General features: G+C 42.9%; 1 long non-coding RNA gene across 1 annotated transcript; it reads left to right on the top strand.

Annotated features, from left to right (window-relative positions):
* The first annotated feature begins 1,273 nt into the window (after positions 1-1,273).
* Positions 1,274-15,912, top strand: LOC105084999 (uncharacterized). The gene is made up of 3 exons (XR_836757.3): positions 1,274-9,644; positions 14,284-14,375; positions 15,749-15,912. It is a non-coding gene; the product is annotated as an uncharacterized LOC105084999 (long non-coding RNA).
* The last annotated feature ends 1,002 nt before the right edge of the window (positions 15,913-16,914 follow it).

Consider the following 16,914-nt stretch of genomic DNA (forward strand, 5'->3'; position numbering starts at 1 on the left):
AGTGCTCTGTCAGATACAGGTTGAACCTGAATCTTCTCCAAAGACTAATCCCTTGAGTTGTTCTGGCCTCTCACCTCTTTCCCTGGGCAGCTTGTGGAGTCTACACTTGGACGCCTCACCACTTCTTCCAAAGCTGAACTCTGCCAATCCCCACCCTACACTGGTAGTGGCCACCCTCTAGGGCAGGGGCAGAGAGCTGAGGCCCTGGGCCTGATCCCCACCCACTTCTCTGTGGCCTTGCTCTCCTCTGCCCGCTCTTCTCCAGGCCCATTTTCCTGTCTGTACACCAAGGAAGGGCTGGACCAGAAAGTCTTTAACGTTTCCAAAGCCATTTTCTGTGAAATATCAGTGAACTTTATCCTTGTCGCTGCAGTCTTAGAGATACTGGTTGAACGAAAGTATGTTAAACAAGGGTTTCATCAAAGGATTTTTTGCATTGAAGAATAAACTTTACATCTTGTGGGTGCAGAACTGTCAAGAATCTTAGCTTAGAGTCAAAGTAGACTTGGGAGGGTCTCTGAGGAAAGAAGACAAGCATAGCTTTTCAGTGGTTCGCTGTTGCCTGTGGTCCCAGCTCTTTAGCTTGGCCATCAAGGCCTGCACAACCCTTGAGGCTGGGGGCTTGATCTTTGTCCCTTGATGAGACACACTACCTGCCTGACCAAGGCTGGCATAGAACCTGCTGGTTGGCTGGCCAAGGGGTGGTTGGATGACTAGATGGCTAGATGGCTCAATCAGTCTCTAGACTCCCTAAGGAATTAAATGGACCAGTCTTTCAGAAGTGAGGGAATTCAGTTTGTTCCCCAAGTCTCCTCTTGGCAACTCAGAAGTAACAATATTTTCCAGCCTCCAGACTAATATTTTACACACCAGTATCACAGACACTAATATGTCACAAAAGGTATATGAAAAGAGCCTCGTAAAAGGTTGACAGCTTGGCATCCTTCCTGTGGCAACAGGGGGCTGTGAGTCACCTCCCCTCACTGGGCCTCAGTTTCCCCATTTGTAAAAGGAGGCAATTGGACTACATAATTTTTGAGTTCCTTTCTAGCTCTAGCATCACCCTCAGATGCCCTGGTACCTAGAGCAGTAAATGGACAAGGGGCATTAGCCCCAGGATCTGGGTCAAGTCCACATCTTGGAGCATGGAGGAATTGCAGTGATGGCTGCAGCCCCCTGGAAGATGAACGTGGCAGGAACTGGCTGAGAGATTTTTCTGCTGATGGTGAAATGTCCTGCCAGAGTCTATGCAGGTAGGTTGATGCAGGTGAGGCATGGAATTGGACTCTCCCTCCCTTGTGATCCCTGAGCGATGTTTCCTTGCAGAATCAGAAGCTTTCAGCACCACTGGGTGCCAGCTAGATTCAGCCATTCATATTGGCAAAGTAGGTGAACCATCTTTCTGCACACTGTCCTGGCAGGGCTTCCAGAAAGGCTTTCTGCTCCTTCCCTTTAAATGCTTCCTTGTATTTCATTGTCACTGTGCCTGAACTCATACCTTCCCATAGCCTTTTGTTTCCCTGTCCAGCTGGCATGTTCTTTGAGGATGTTGTGGTCCTGATGCCATCATAATCAGCCAGGAATAGCTTAGCTCAACATCAGAGCCACAAGGGAAAGGCTTGACTATTGGAAGGAAAATAATAATCCATTTTGAACCTCACCCCAGAGCACACACCCAAATTCAAAACCTTTTGATCAGAAAGGAGACATAAACCCATTAAAAACTAGAGAGAAAAGTAATTGGATGTTTAACAAATACCTGAAAGGAGGAGCCCCTCTAAGCTAAAAAAACAACAAAAAAGTATCAAGAAGGCAAAGACCAGCCAATTTGACTACATCACAACTAAGTATTTCCAAAGTCAAACAATATCACAAACAGAACCAAAAAGCAGAGTGCGTAAACTATTTACAAATCCATAATTTGTAAAAGAACACACACAAAACCCTAACAGTAAAAATGCAACAGAGAGATATGTAATTCACCTAAACAAAGTTTACAGAAGAGGAAATAGAATTGACTAAAATTTTTTGGAAAAAATGTTCAATTTCACTATTAACAGAAGAGCAATAATAAAACAATAAAGACAAGTTTTCACCAAAAAATTAGGACAAAAATGTTTTAGAATCCTCCGTGCTGTTGAGGATACAGTGGAACTGGCACTATTATTCAGTGCTAAGGGGAACGTGAATTGATGTAAACTTTTCCAAAAGTAACATGACAGTTGAAGAGAAGAGAGGTGAAAGTTTCAAGAGAGGGCAAATGACCTATATATTTATACAACAATTTATTGAGTGTCTACTTTGCATTAGGTATTAAAATGCGAGGATAAATAAGCTATAGTGTCTGCTCTTGGACATACAATTAATGAGGTAGAAAGAAACAGAGATTCTCAAATGGTATGTAATCAGAAGAAGGCCAGAGATATGCATGGGGCACAGTCAAAGCTCGGAGCAGCTGGGGTGGGTGGTAAAAGTGTGAAGCTTTATGGGAGTTTCCAGGGAAGGTCCTAGAAGAGGTGCTGGGATGAGTAGCAGTTATTCAGGTAGAAGGCAGAGACAGAAGTGAGGAGCATCATGGATGAACTCAAGCAGTCAGGGTTGCCAAAGCCGGAAATAAGAGGCAGGGGATGGAGAAGGCAGGCCAGATCACCCAGTGCCATGTCTATCTAATTGAAGAGGTGGGTTTTTTTTCTTCTCGATAATAGGGAGTCACTGAAGCATTTTGAGCATGCAGTTTCCACAGTAAGATTTCTGTTTTAAGACGATTACTCCAGTTACTTGGAGACATTTGGAGATGTGAGGGCCAATGAGGAGATGATTGCCGTGGTCCAGGTAGAGAGGGCAAGGCCTGGACTAGGATTGGGGCCAAGAGGATGGAGAGAAGGTAAAATTAGGAGATGCTCCTGACTGACTGACTGCTGAGGTCAAAGAGAGTCAAGGAGATGCTTCTGACTGACTGACTGCTGAGGTTAAAGAGAGTCAAGGTTGCTTTACCTGTTTGTATCTTGGGGGATCGGGTGGATAGGAGAACACCCAGGAGAAAGAGCAGGTTGGGGGTGGGGCTAGAAGAGGATCGCTGGGCTCAGTTTTGGACAAGTTGAATGAAAGGTGGGCACCCAGGTGGAGATGGCCTGAGAGGAGCTAGGAGAGAGCTTGGATCTCAGCAGAGATTTGAACAAAAGATTTGGGTTGTGACTGATGGTGACTGAAGCCATGGGCTTAGGTGAGCTGGCCCTAGCATAAGATAGCAACTGAGGAGAGACAGGGGGCCTAGGACAGAGAACTTCTCCCCCATTCACCAGTAGGCAGAGAGAAAGAAGAGCCTACAAAGGCAAAAAAGTAATCAGAAAGAGGTGGAAACAGCACCTGGAGCCTGTGTTGGCATGGAAACCCAGGGATGTGGCATGTTTCCAAGAAAGGATAATCAGTAGACAAAAGAGAAAAGCCAGTGAGATAGGGACTGAGAGCCCACTGGTTGAGCAATTCGGGGCCCTATAGATCCTCACAAAGCAATTCCTATGAGAGATGGGGCAGAAGCCCCTGCTAGGTGGGCAGAGGAGAATGAAAGGGGAAGGGAAAGCTGGCAGCATGGCACCTGTCCTGGGAGTTTGGACTATGGGAGAGAAACAGTTAGAGTCCGTTTGGGTGAGGGAGAATTTCTGAGCTGGGCTGAGACGAAATACGGGTAGACATGATGGCAGAGAGGTTGAGAGGCCTGTCACCTAAAGTCCTCTTGTCTGTATAAATCAGGGGCAAGATCAAAGGACATGGGTGGTAAGGAGGGAAAATGGCCATTGGTGACCTCTACTAGAGCTGTTGTCAAGTAGGAAAGTGTATGTGCCAGCCTGGAGCTCACAGAGGAGGTGTGGGCATCTCCCATGGGGGATGGATGAACCAGGAGAGTTCACGGAGCAGGGCTGGACACTGCGCCATGACTGACACTTTAGGGATGGATGCAGGAAGAGGGTCCTGCTGAAGAGACTGAGCAGGAGGAACTGGAGGAGAGGACTGAAAAAGTGGGGTGTCTAGAAGCCCAGGGAGGAGAGACTTTCCAGAGGGCAGAGTGACCATGAATGGCAGATGCACAGAAGTCAGGGGAGGCGAGAGCATCCTGTAGACTGGTCTTTGGGGACCCCTGCCATAGCGACTTTGGAGGAATGGGCAAAGCCCAACTGCGTAGGGGGTGATCTGGAGACTGAGAAAACAAGAGGGAAAAGGAGGACCTGGGGGGAGGAACAGGTTTCTAGAAGGTGCTGTTTCTTACATACTGACATTTGGAAGGAGGAGGGCTGTGTGAGGCCAGAAGAGCCCAGCAGGTAGTCAACGGGGCCCCAGCGCAGTGGGATTAAGTGTATGGGGGAAGGGATTAGTTGTGTTGGTGGAAAGGGGCAAAATTAAATCATGTACATTTTACCAAGTAACCTGATCTCTGTGTTTTTCTGGAGGTTATTTTTCTGCCCTCTGAGTACTGACTACAGCTCTAATTAGCAATGGTTTCATCCTGCCTTGTGTCTGGGGCTGTGTCTTATTCATTTTTGTACCTTTCGGTACCTAGCAACAGGCAGCGAGCGAGGTAGAGGCAGGGTAATTATTTTCTGCTTGAAATCGAATGTCTGAAATGGAGGTTCAGAACTTTTTTTTTTTTTTTAACCACAAAGGTTTTGTGACAATTCCCAAGGAATCAACAAACAAGAAAATAAAAGTCAAGGTTGAAAATGTCTGTATGTAAGGCTGTCTGGGTCTTAGGAAATACACTCTGCACTCTAGTGTGGGCACAGCTCTTTATAGTTTTTATGGTGAGGTCGTGACCATTGTCTCTTCTAGTCATTGCAGACCTGTCCTCCTGCCCGTGGTGAGGCAGACAGCCACCATTAGCCCCATTTCACAGATTTAGAAAACTGAGACCCAGAAAGGCAGGATAGTGGGAAAGAAGGGCAATGAAGTTGGTAGGGACTCGGGCACAGTCTTGAATGCTACATTCAGGGTCTTGAGCACCACAGCCTGGTGGCATCTCCTAGACATCAAGTAATTCTATTTCTTCCATATTTGGATAGAAGTCAAAAGTCAATAGAGAGCTTTGGTCTAATTGACCAAGCTTGGGTCTCCTGCCATCCCCTGACAGGACCTGGTTGGTAAGAGGTGGGACCTGAAGGAGGGGCCCCTGTGGCTTCTGGGTGAGACAGCATCCCATGTCCCACCACAGCCATATGAAATAGGGAAAAGGAAATTTCCCCAAGTGTAGCAAGGGGCCTTAGGGAGGAATAATGGATGCAAGAAAGCCCAACCCCCCAGACATCCATTGTAAGAAGTAACCAGGCGGAGTCAGGGAGACCTGGTCCAGATAAGAGAAAGATAGGAGGGAGAGGCCTGAACTCGGCCAGTGGAGATGGGGAAAAATAGATCCAGAATTTGTAGGAGATAAGAACCAGAAATGGTAACTGATTAGCTATTAGGATGGGAGAGAGGGTGACGAAGAATATTCCCATGTGCCTTGGGTAGATGGTGGGGACCACAGCATGGGGAGCCAGTCTGAGGGGCAAGACAGTGGTCTCAGATACAGGAGTCAGGGGTCAGCATCATAGCTCTGTGGAACCCAGCAGGCACTTGGTTCAAGGGTCTGGGGCTCAGGAAGAGATTCTACTGGAAGTACTGGCCCAGGGCCGTGGCCACTTGAGTGATGGGAACCCTGAGAGTGAGTGAATCCCCGAGAGCAAGAGAATGGGATAGGCCCAGGGCCCTGTAACCATGAGTTACAGTGACATTTAAGGAACCAGTCAAGGTGTGGGCAGGCGACAAAGGAGAAAGAGAAGGAAGGGCCTGAGACATGCGACAAACAGCCAGGAGGGTGGGTTGCCATGGCAACCAAGGTAGTGAAGAGTTTCAAGGAGAAAGTAATCAACACTGTCAAATGCAGCAGAGAATTCCAATAAGATAAAGACAGGATTTTTTTTCTTTGGATTTGATGATTAGTAAGCTTTTGATGACCTTAATAAGAGCATTTTGGGGGAGTGATGGGACAGAAGCCTGAATAGTGTTGAGATGTGAGGAGGTGGTGAATCCATCACTAGAGTCCTTTGAGGAGTCTGGAAGGAAGACCGAGATGTGAAGGACGGGATGGGGAGGTTGAGCAAAGGAAAGACAGGAGCAAGTTCATAGGCAGATACCGACTCCCAAATGTGATAAGCATTGTTTAGTGACGAAAGTCCATTCATTCTACATATTCTAGTTTAGCACCTATTATGTGCCTGGCAGTGTGCCTAGCACTGTGGATTCTGTGCTAAATGGATTAAAATAGGCAGAATTCTTGTTCTCATGGAGCTAGTATGGTAGTAGGGAAGAAAGACGTGAATCTGATAATCACATATAAACGTATAATTTCCAACATTGGTAGGTGCTCTGAAAGAAAGGTACTAAGTGCTGGAGGGTGTACGACAAGGAGACCTGCCCTAGGCCAACTCCGGGAGGCTTCCCTGAGGAGGCGACATTTGAACCAAGTTGTTAAGAAGGAAAAGTAGTTAACTGGACAGAGCAAATTGGAGAACAGCACTCTGGGCAGAAGAAACAGCCTGTAAAAAGGGAGGGGAGGTGAGACCAGAGAGGCAGGCAGTGCTGGCTGTGCAGAGCTTTGGTGGCCAAGGCTGAGCGCCTGTGTCCTTCCATCCTGAGGAAGCAAGGAAAGTATGCTGGAGACCTGCCCTCGTGTGTTGCTATGATCTGAGGCTCTGGCTGGTCTATGGAAAAAGTGTTAGAGGAAGCACAGGTGAGTAGACTTTAGGGAGACCATTAGGATGCTTCTGTTCTCGTGGTAGATGGGGTCTGGACACACGTTCTGGTTAGTCCTGGTGCACGGTGGAAGGAAGAGGGGCAGGAGAGGAGGTGGTATTCAGGATGACCCCCGAGTTCCGGGCTTGCCTTGTTGGTGGCATGGCACTGCTTTTCTCAGAACTGGGGAGCCCTGGAAAAGAATAAGCTCTGTGAGGCAGACCCCAAGTCTGGTGGTAGACATCCAGCTGGGAAATGGGGAGGAAGTGGTTGAATGCATGGGCCTGGAACACAGCAAGAAATCCCAGAGACTGGTTCAGAACTTGTGAGGGATCCTGAGTGGAAATGTGAATTGAAGTGGTATGAGGTTTCTGGAGCATTCTGAAGGTCAGAGAGGCTGAGCAAGAAGCAGCCAGGCACCAACATTTGGGGCCTGTAAAAGGAAAGAAGACTCCTCCTAAGGTACTGAAAAGAAAGAGACAAAGAAGTCTTTTGACAGAAAGATGGAGTGGTCGGCAGTGGGTATGTGCGGAGGGCTGATCCGTGACCCCTCCAGTGTGCAACTGCACAATCACCATGGCACCCCTGGAGTTGGGCAGCGTGGTGTCCCTGCTGATTGGCACCCCTGGGCCCATAGGAGACTTCTGGGGACCTTAACAGAGGCAGCTTGTGGGGGGCTGATTGGGGAGAGAAAGGAGAGAGGGAACAAAGTCTAGGGTCTTTAACTCAGCCTTCAAGGAAAGAGCAGTGCTGGTATTTGAATCATCTGAGGGAAAGGAGCCTGAGTAATGGAGTGATTAAGAATGGAGACAATTAGTGAAATGAGTTCCCACAGGGGCTGGGATCAAGAGTGGTGGTGGATAAATTAGTTTGGGGCAATAATGTGTATTTGACTGAATGGGGCAAAATTTAATTATTTACCTTTTAGAAAGTAACTTGATCTCCATGTTCTTTTGGGAGGTTTTATCTGACCTGTGTACCAACTGCAGCTCTAATTAGCACCATTTTTATCCTGTCTCATGGCTGGGATCATGCCTTATTATTTTTTGTGTTTCTCAGCACCTAGCAACAGACAGTAAGCTCTTTGGGTGCCGAATCAATATTACCTGCCTTGAAAAGAAACATCTGAAGTCAACATTCAAACTTTTAAAGAATCGGTGACTGTTCTTCAAAAGTCAGGCATGATGCAGGAAAGAATTGGGGCATTAAGTCATGGTGGCAAGGGTTTGGGTGGGTGGAGAAAATGTAGAGGAATCGGCTCCTCTCATCCTTGTAAGCTCTGTGCCATTTATCCTTGTTCAGGTTCATTGTTTCATATGAACTTCACCTTCCCTCACAAGAAACAGAACATCACCCCATTTCACAGAGGAGGAACCAGAAGCCAGAGGAGGAAGTGCCTTGTTGGCATAGAGCACAAGTGGTAGGAGCTGGGTCAGACCTCAGTCCATAAGGGTCGCAGTCCTTCTTCCCAGAACCAGGTTGAACTGAAAGATGAGGGAGGGCTCTTTGAGGCCCAGGTGGGGGCGCTCTACAGGCATGCACGGAAGGTTGGAGGGACAGTCCAACTGGAGACCTGCCGGATATTAAAGCATCATATCAAACTGCGGTGATAACATTTGCAGTGCTAGCACTGGAGCAGGTAGCAAGCACTCTTGTTTAAAGAAGCCTCCTCACCACATGAGTGATATTTACATCGAAGTCTTCTGTATTTCTAAACAATGTTTGTCTTTAACCCATCTGTAATGTGTTTTTATATACGGTGTGACTTACAGATCTAATTTGATCTTTTTCTAAATGGACAACCAGTTTGCTAAGCACTGTTTATTGTCCCAACACCATCTTTCCTCCCAGTTCCCTATGTGTACACGCCGTTCAGATCTGTTGATCTGTTTACTTCTGGGCTAATACCAGCTTGTAATGAGCAAAGCTTTATCTTACTACCCGATAAGGTAAGCGCCCTTCCCTTCCTGGCCCTTTGTTCTTTTTTCAAATTACCTTGGTCATATTGTCATCATACTTTTTCACCTACGTTTTAGAATCAGCTTGTCAAAGTTTCTTGAAAAAAAAAAAAATCCTGTTGGAATTTTGAGTGGGATTGCATTGAAGGGAGAAATAACATCTTTAGGATATCAGTTCTTCTCATCTGTGAACATGGTGTCTGTCTCCATTTAATCAGTCTTATTTGTTTGGTTTGGTTTTTAATGCCTTTTAATAAAGGTTGGTCGCTTTTGTCATAAAGGTTTTTCACATTTCTCATTAGGTTTATTACCAAGTTCCTTATCAGTTTTGTTCCTTTTGTGAGTGGAAAAGGTTTTTCTTTTTCTTTCTTTTTGCTTTCCAAATTTTAATCAATCTACTAATCATGGTGCTTCATTCAGACACACACTCAGAGTAAATGTGCTTTGTCCCTGGGCACACAAATGAGAACACAGCACACATGTAAAGTAGAACTAATTGGCTGGAAATGAATTAGAATTTTTGAATTAAAATTTAATTATACAAGTAATACATGAATACATTTTCCCTTAAATAAAATTAGAGTGTTACAGATGAAGAAGTCTCTACTGAGGGCCCCCCATCCCCCGCCACCATAGGTCCCTCTCCCCCTACAGAAGTAGCTGCTCTTAGGCTTTTGCCGTTTATCCAAAATGTTTTCTTATGCCCATTGAAACATATCTTCTGTTCTCTGTTGTGTGTTTGCACAGACGTGGTGTGTACACACCGGAGGTGTTGCTCTCAGTGCGCCCTATGGGACTTCCAGTGTAGCTGGTGTGCCGCGGTGTTCCTTGCAGCTGATGACGGGTGGCGGCTGATTTGATTTCCTTGTTTCCTATTGACTGACTATTCAAATGTTTCCAGTGTCGTCCCATTAAGACAAACCTGTAAGAGCATCCTATAATTGCCCGTTTTGCAAATGTACAAGTATTTCTCTGGGACAGATACTTAGAAATGAAATTGATGGGTCATAGGGTATACATATCTTAAATTCTAATAGAAATTTCTGAAATGGTCTCCAGATTGCCTTCTAATGCAACCTCCTGCCAGTCATGTGTGTTCATTTCCCCAGACCATGTCTAAGTTTTCCATTTTTAACCAGTCTGATAAGTGAAATATCCTGCTTTAGTTGGCATTTTTCTAAATTACCTGCAAGACTGAAGTCTCCACGTGTTTACTGTCTTAAATATCTTTTTTCTGCAACATTTCTTTTTAATTAAAATACGTACATATTCAAAATGTGCACATTTGTTAGTTCTGCGATGTGGACACACAGAGCTGTTTCACCGTTCTCCGTGCTTTTCCTTCCTTCTTTGGATTACTTGTCTATATCCTTTGCCTATTTCTCTCTTTTTTTGGTGGGGGGAGATTTTTTTTTTTTTTTTTTTTTTTTTGTCTTTTTGCTCTTGCTTTTTAAGCATTCTTTGTGGATTTGAGTACTAATACTTTGTTTTGTGTATCACGGATGTTTTCTACATTGTGATTGGTATTATTTAATTGTATAGGGTTTTTTTTTGTCTTAGAGAAATTTTAATTTTAATACAATCAAATTTGTCAGTCTTACTTTTTACACTCTTATTTAAGAAAGTCTTCTTTATATGAAGGTCATAAGTATTTCCTGTATTTTCTTCTCTAAACTTGATAATTTCTATATAGATACATATTTAAGCCTTTATACCATATATAAAAAATAAATTCCATATGCATGAATCCTTGGATCTAACTTTAATCCCTTCCCATTCCCCCTAAATGGATAGGTAATTGTCCCAACACTATTTATGGAATAGTATTATCATTTGTCCACTGATTTAAAATCGTTGCCCTTGCCTGACACTGAATTCCAGTGTGGGTCTGTGTCAGAGCTCTTTCTGGTCCACTGATCTATTTGTCTACTCCTGAGCTTGATAATATGCTTTGCTAACTGGCGGGACAAATCCCACCTTCTTTGTTGTTTTTGTAAAATTGCTTTGGTCATCCTAGCATACTTGTTCCATCACATGAATTTTAAAACAGCCTGTCAGGTTTCAGGAAAAACTCTGCTAGGATTTTAATTGGGATCACATTGAGTTTATGGATAAGTTTGAAGAAAATTGGCACTTTATCATATTTAAGCCTTCCTACCAATGCACGATGCTGTCTCTCTCAGTTCCGGTCATCTTTTATGTCTTTCAGGGAAGTTTTATGGTTTGTCTAGTTAAAGTCTTGCATATTTCTTGATACGTTTATTCCTAGGTTTATTAGAGGTTTTGTTGTCAACTGTGAATACGATCTCATCTCCCCTTATTTGTTTGGCCTTTGTTTTTCCGTGTTTCATTTCAACCTGTTTACTAATCAGTGTATTTGATTTGCAGACACACACACAAAGCAAATGCTCTTCCTCCCTGGGCACAAACATACAAACACAGCCGATCACACAGAGCCAGCGTAATTGGCTGAAAACAAATTAGAATCTTTTCAGAATATACTTTAATGAAACAAGTAAAGCATGAATACATTTTCCTTTTAAAAGTAGAACAATATGAATGCAACTAAAGTTTCCTTGGGTCACCTGAGATCCTGGTCCTGTCCCCCTCCACAGTGGTGGCCACTGTTCAGAGTTAACTGCCTTCTACTGTAAATCTATAGATAGTATTGATGGAGATATTTTGAATAAATCATACCACGTCATAGGTGTTATACTGTGTCCTGCATTTTTCACTTAATCTTTGATTTTTGAGATCTACCCCTATTGGTGATACAGCATCTCTTATTAGTACTTTTTAACAGCTGTACAGTTTCATACTCTTTCACATATAGCATGTTTCCCCTCCTCCAGCATCCATAGATCTGAGGGGTCTCCCCTCTGCCCCCTAAAATGGAAAACGCTGCCAGGAATATCTTAGCACCTGCCTCCTCCTGAAATGTTTCTATAGGGTAGGTGCTGAGAGTGGAACTCTGACCTCTGTGGTGTCCACTGTTTTAGTTTTTTTAATAGACACAGCCCTAGGTGGCTTCTCAAGTGGCCCAGTTGGCTTCAGAAGCTGCTGTACCAATTTAAGCTCCTTCCACAAGTAAATGTAAATTTTCCTTTTTCCAGACCATTGCCAGCTTTTAAAGTTTATGGATCTGATGGATGAAAAAAGTGGTTTCTTTTGGGTTTCATTTGTGTTTTCCTGGCCACACTGTGGTCTCCGGGGTCTCCTGGCTATTTATATTTCCTCCCATTGGGATCATCTGTGCATGTCCTTTGTCCATTTTCTTCTGTGTTGTCTGTTTCTTACTAATCTGTGAGACTTCATTATATATTTTTTATATTAATTCTCTGTCTACTCTATACATTGAACACAATTCTCTACCACTCTGACCCTTGTCATTTAACTGTAATGTATCTTTTATTATGAATTTTTAATTTTTATGTCAAATTAAAATCCTATCTTGCCTTAAAAAAGCCCTCCCTATACACAACCATTTTTTGTGTATCTTTTCTAAAGCTTTCATAGTTTTCTTTCTTGCATATATATTTTACATTATTTTATTATTTTCACAGTTAAATCTTTACTATGTATGAAGCTAACTTTAAGTGTGATATCAGTGCTTAATTTTTTCTTGATGCTTAATTTTAATAAATTTCAAAATTGATAACCAATTTTTTCAATACTATTTATTGGATAATCTGTCATTTCTTCAGTAATTTAGAATTGCTGCCTCTACCTGACAATAAATTCCTATGTGAGTCTATGTCAAGCTCTTTCTGGTCCACTGATCTATTTGTCTACTCCTGAGCTTGATAATATGCTTTGCTAACTGGCGGGACAAATCCCACCTTCTTTGTTGTTTTTGTAAAATTGCCTTGGTCATCCTAGCATACTTGTCCCATCACATGAATTTTAAAATAGCCTGTCAGGTTTCAGGAAAAACTCTGCTAGGATTTTAATTGGGATCACATTGAGTTTATGGATAAGTTTGAAGAAAATTGGCACTTTATCATATTTAAGCCTTCCTACCAATGCACGATGCTGTCTCTCTCAGTTCCGGTCATCTTTTATGTCTTTCAGGGAAGTTTTATGGTTTGTCTAGTTAAAGTCTTGCATATTTCTTGATACGTTTATTCCTAGGTTTATTAGAGGTTTTGTTGTCAACTGTGAATACGATCTCATCTCCCCTTATTTGTTTGGCCTTTGTTTTTCCGTGTTTCATTTCAACCTGTTTACTAATCAGTGTATTTGATTTGCAGACACACACACAAAGCAAATGCTCTTCCTCCCTGGGCACAAACATACAAACACAGCCGATCACACAGAGCCAGCGTAATTGGCTGAAAACAAATTAGAATCTTTTCAGAATATACTTTAATGAAACAAGTAAAGCATGAATACATTTTCCTTTTAAAAGTAGAACAATATGAATGCAACTAAAGTTTCCTTTGGCCAGCCTCTGAAGTCCTAGTTCACCTCCCCTCCCCAGTTTTATGTGTCTCCTTCCATAGAAATGTATAGAATTGATGTAGGCATTTTGAGTGAATCATCCCACTTTATAGAGATTTTACTGTAAGCTGTGGTTTTTTTTTACTCAGTTTTCTATTTCTAAGATATGCTCATATTGATACAAATAGCTCTTGCTGTGTTGTGTTCATTCCCGTGAATGTGCCACATTTTTTCTTCCCTAAGATCCATGGACATTTAGTTGCATCCCGTTCGTTCCTCCATGATTGCAGCACTGCCGAGAGCAGCCTTACACGTGCCTCCTGGCGTGTTTCTCTAGGGTAGTGATTGAGAAGTGGAATTTTGGTTCTCAAAGTTTCCACATTTTTAGTTTTAGACATTTCCAAAGTGTCCTCCAGAATTCCTGTACCATTTAAACTTCTTGCCAGAGGGTGTAAGACTCCAATCCCCACACCATAAGCAGTTGTTTTAAATATTTGCCAATCTGCTGGGTGAAAAATTGAATCACTTAAAAAAATGTATACATACCTGTTTGCTAGTGAGATTTTCATGTGTATTAGGCATTTGTATTTTCTGTTTTCTGCATGATCTGTTTATTTTTGCTCATTTAAAAATTAGGTTGTTTGCCTTTATCTTATTTATTTATGAATTTCCTAATATAATCTTGATATTAATCTTTTGTCTTTTTTTGCTCTGAAATTAAGCTTCTTATGGTGATTTTTTGATGAGTTCTAATCGTGATATATTTGAATATATACCCTATTTATATTATAGACAAGCAATATCAGGCACAGTGAAAAATGACAAACAAATGTAAAGATTCAGTGTCACACAAAAGATTTCTTCCAGCTTCTCTGTTGCCTTCATATTTTTGTAGGAGCTTTTGTTAGACAGAAATTATCAATTTTGACATAATCAAATTTATCCATCTTTTCCTTTATTCCTTTTATTTATATATCATGTTTAGGCCTTTCTTACTCCAAAGGTATAAATATATTCTGTATTTCTTTCTAGTAATTTTGTTTTCATTTGGGTCTTTAATGCGGCTGGAATGTATGTTTATGATTGAAATGAGATATGATCTAACCTTTCTCCAAACGTGCAGCTGATGATTGCAACATGACGGACTGACTAGTTCATTTTTTTCTCCACGGATCTGAAGTGAAGCTCCCTCGTGCACTGAATCATGGTGTCTAGGTAGGTCTGAGGCCCTTGTTCTGTTTCACCGATCTGTATATTTCTGTCTGCACCAGGCTATTTTATCTGTTCTAGCTTTATACCACCTTTTGATATCTGTTAAGTACAATGCTCCATTTCATTGTACTTCCTTTTCAATTATCTGCGCTAACTCTTACTGCACATTAACTCCTCCACATGAATTTTAAAACCTGCTTGTCAAGTTCTGTGAATTTAAAGATTAAGTTGGGGGAAACTGACATCAGTACAATGCTGAGTCTTTCAAACCATGAGCACAGCGAAGGCCTACACGTACTCTGACCGTCTCGTATGCCCTTCAGCCGGGTATTGTGGTTTTCTCCATAAAGAACCTCCCCGTTTCCTAACAGCTTTATTCCTATAGTTTTTATTGTCGCTGTGAATGAGTTCTTTCTGCACTCCCTGTGTTGTTTTTCTTTTGCTTGCTACATTTTTTTTTTTGAATCCACTAATCACTATACTTCATTCATAGACACACACAAAGTAAACGTTCTTCCTCCCTGGACACAAACATACGAGCACTGCCAAACACACAGAGCCAGCATAATTGGCTGAAAATGAATGGGAACTTTTTCAAATTAAAGTTTAATGACACAAGCACAACATGAATACATTCTCTTTTTTAAAAAACAGAACATTGCAGATGAAGCTAAAGTCCCTTTTGGCCACCCACTGCTATCTCATTTCCTTCCCCTTCCCCAGAGGTTGCCACTGTGATGGGCTCCATGTGCACTTTTCTAAACTTTCTAAAAACTTGTAAATACATAGGTAGGTACCCACACGAATTTATAGGGTAGAGTTGTCTCAAATAATGAGAATGTTGTCTTCTCCTTTCCGCTTTTCACTGATAGTCAATTTTTGTATTGAGCTGGATTGTATTATGGTTACAGAACAGAATGTAAGTATTATCATCCATCACAATGTGAAGGTAAAGATACAGAAGCTGGTAGATAACAGTGGAGAGAAGTGGGTGGGAGGACTGACAGGGACCATAATGGGGATGCAAAGAGCTTCTGTGAACACACAGTGGAGTAAGGAGTGAATGGGCAAGTAGGTTTCCTGAAATTAAAAAAGTAACCAACAGAGGTACTTTAAAATTGTGTTGGGAGAAGCAGGGATAGAGGGGAATAGTTCCCAAGTGACCTGAAGCCTAATCTGCCACATGGGACATCAGTGGGTCTTATGAAGTAGAAATAAGGTGTAGTAGATGCTGTTCAGAGAACTCCCATGGCCCAGTTTTGACAAGGATCTTGTAGGAGAACATCATCAGGCAACTTCAAGGAAGCACTTTCCTCCCTGATTAAAGATGTTCATCTGGAGAGCGTTATTGGCCCTGCCCCTTCCTTTCTGCCTAGGTGCTGTTGGGTGAAAATGTGATGCTTGGAGCTCTGACAGCCATCTTGTGACCAGGAGGGGAAGGCCAGGAGATGCAGCTCTGTGCTGACTCAGCGTGGACACCTGGCACCATTGACTTCTGGACTTTCTTTGAAATAAATAAATGTTCTTACTGTTTAAGCCACTCTTGGGTGTTCTGTTAAATGCTAGTGAAAGCATCCTTCCTAATACAAGGGATCTAAGAACTTCTCAGAGCTGGGAGGTGGTTTCAAGGAGCAGGTCACATACTCTGGGGCGAGAGTTTGGACATAAGGAGAAGGCTGCTCTTTTATCCTCCTGGATTTTTTTTTAACTATATGTATTTCATGGAAAGAAACAGAAGACTGTTATTAAAACAGTTCTGATAAGAAGTGTGTCAAGATGTGAACAGTGGTTGCCTCTGGGTACTTCAGCTACTTAGCAATTTTCTAAGATGTCCACAAACTATTTTTGCAATTAAAAAAAATTCAAAGACCCAAGTTTTGAGGAGATGACACATGAGAGAGGTAAATTTTGATATAGGAAAAGGAAGGGCCCAGAGCTTAGAAGAGACTGCCCAAGTGAACTCCTAGATAAAGACTTGGATTCAAAGGACTTGAGAGCTGTGAGACCGGCAGAGGGGGAGGAGGGATCAGGCAGAGTGGGCATGGACCTCCTCTCTCACCTGGACCCTGGGAGGCCAGCAGCCTCCATGGGATATACCAGGGACAGCAAAGAGTCCAGCATGTGGGGCACACAGGTTTTGGGACATGGATGTGGCAGGAGGGAGAGCAGTGACCTGTGTGTCATGCCAAGGAGTTTGAGCTTAGATCCTTAGGGTAGTGAGGAATCAGTGAATGTGCTTAAGCCGAGAGACAGGTGCGATCACATGTTCGTTGAGTCCCGTTTCTTTGCCAATGAAAGAACTCAACGCAAACCATCTCAGGCAGAAAGAGAACTTGATTGGCTTCTATAACCAAACGACAGGCCAGGCTGGTTGGGCCTCCAGGTTCTGGAGCCAAGGACTTGACTGTCAGACCCTTCTCTCACCCCTATGCTTGCCAAGTGGCAGCCTCAATCTCTGAGGCCCGCGTCTTCTACGTACTGGCACTCATGGCTACCAGTGTTTCACGTCCTTCAGGTTCATGACCGAAAAAGAGCCCAAGGT

Source organism: Camelus dromedarius, chromosome 18 (assembly GCF_036321535.1).
Source record: "Camelus dromedarius isolate mCamDro1 chromosome 18, mCamDro1.pat, whole genome shotgun sequence".
In the NCBI taxonomy this organism is placed as follows: Eukaryota; Metazoa; Chordata; class Mammalia; order Artiodactyla; family Camelidae; genus Camelus; species Camelus dromedarius.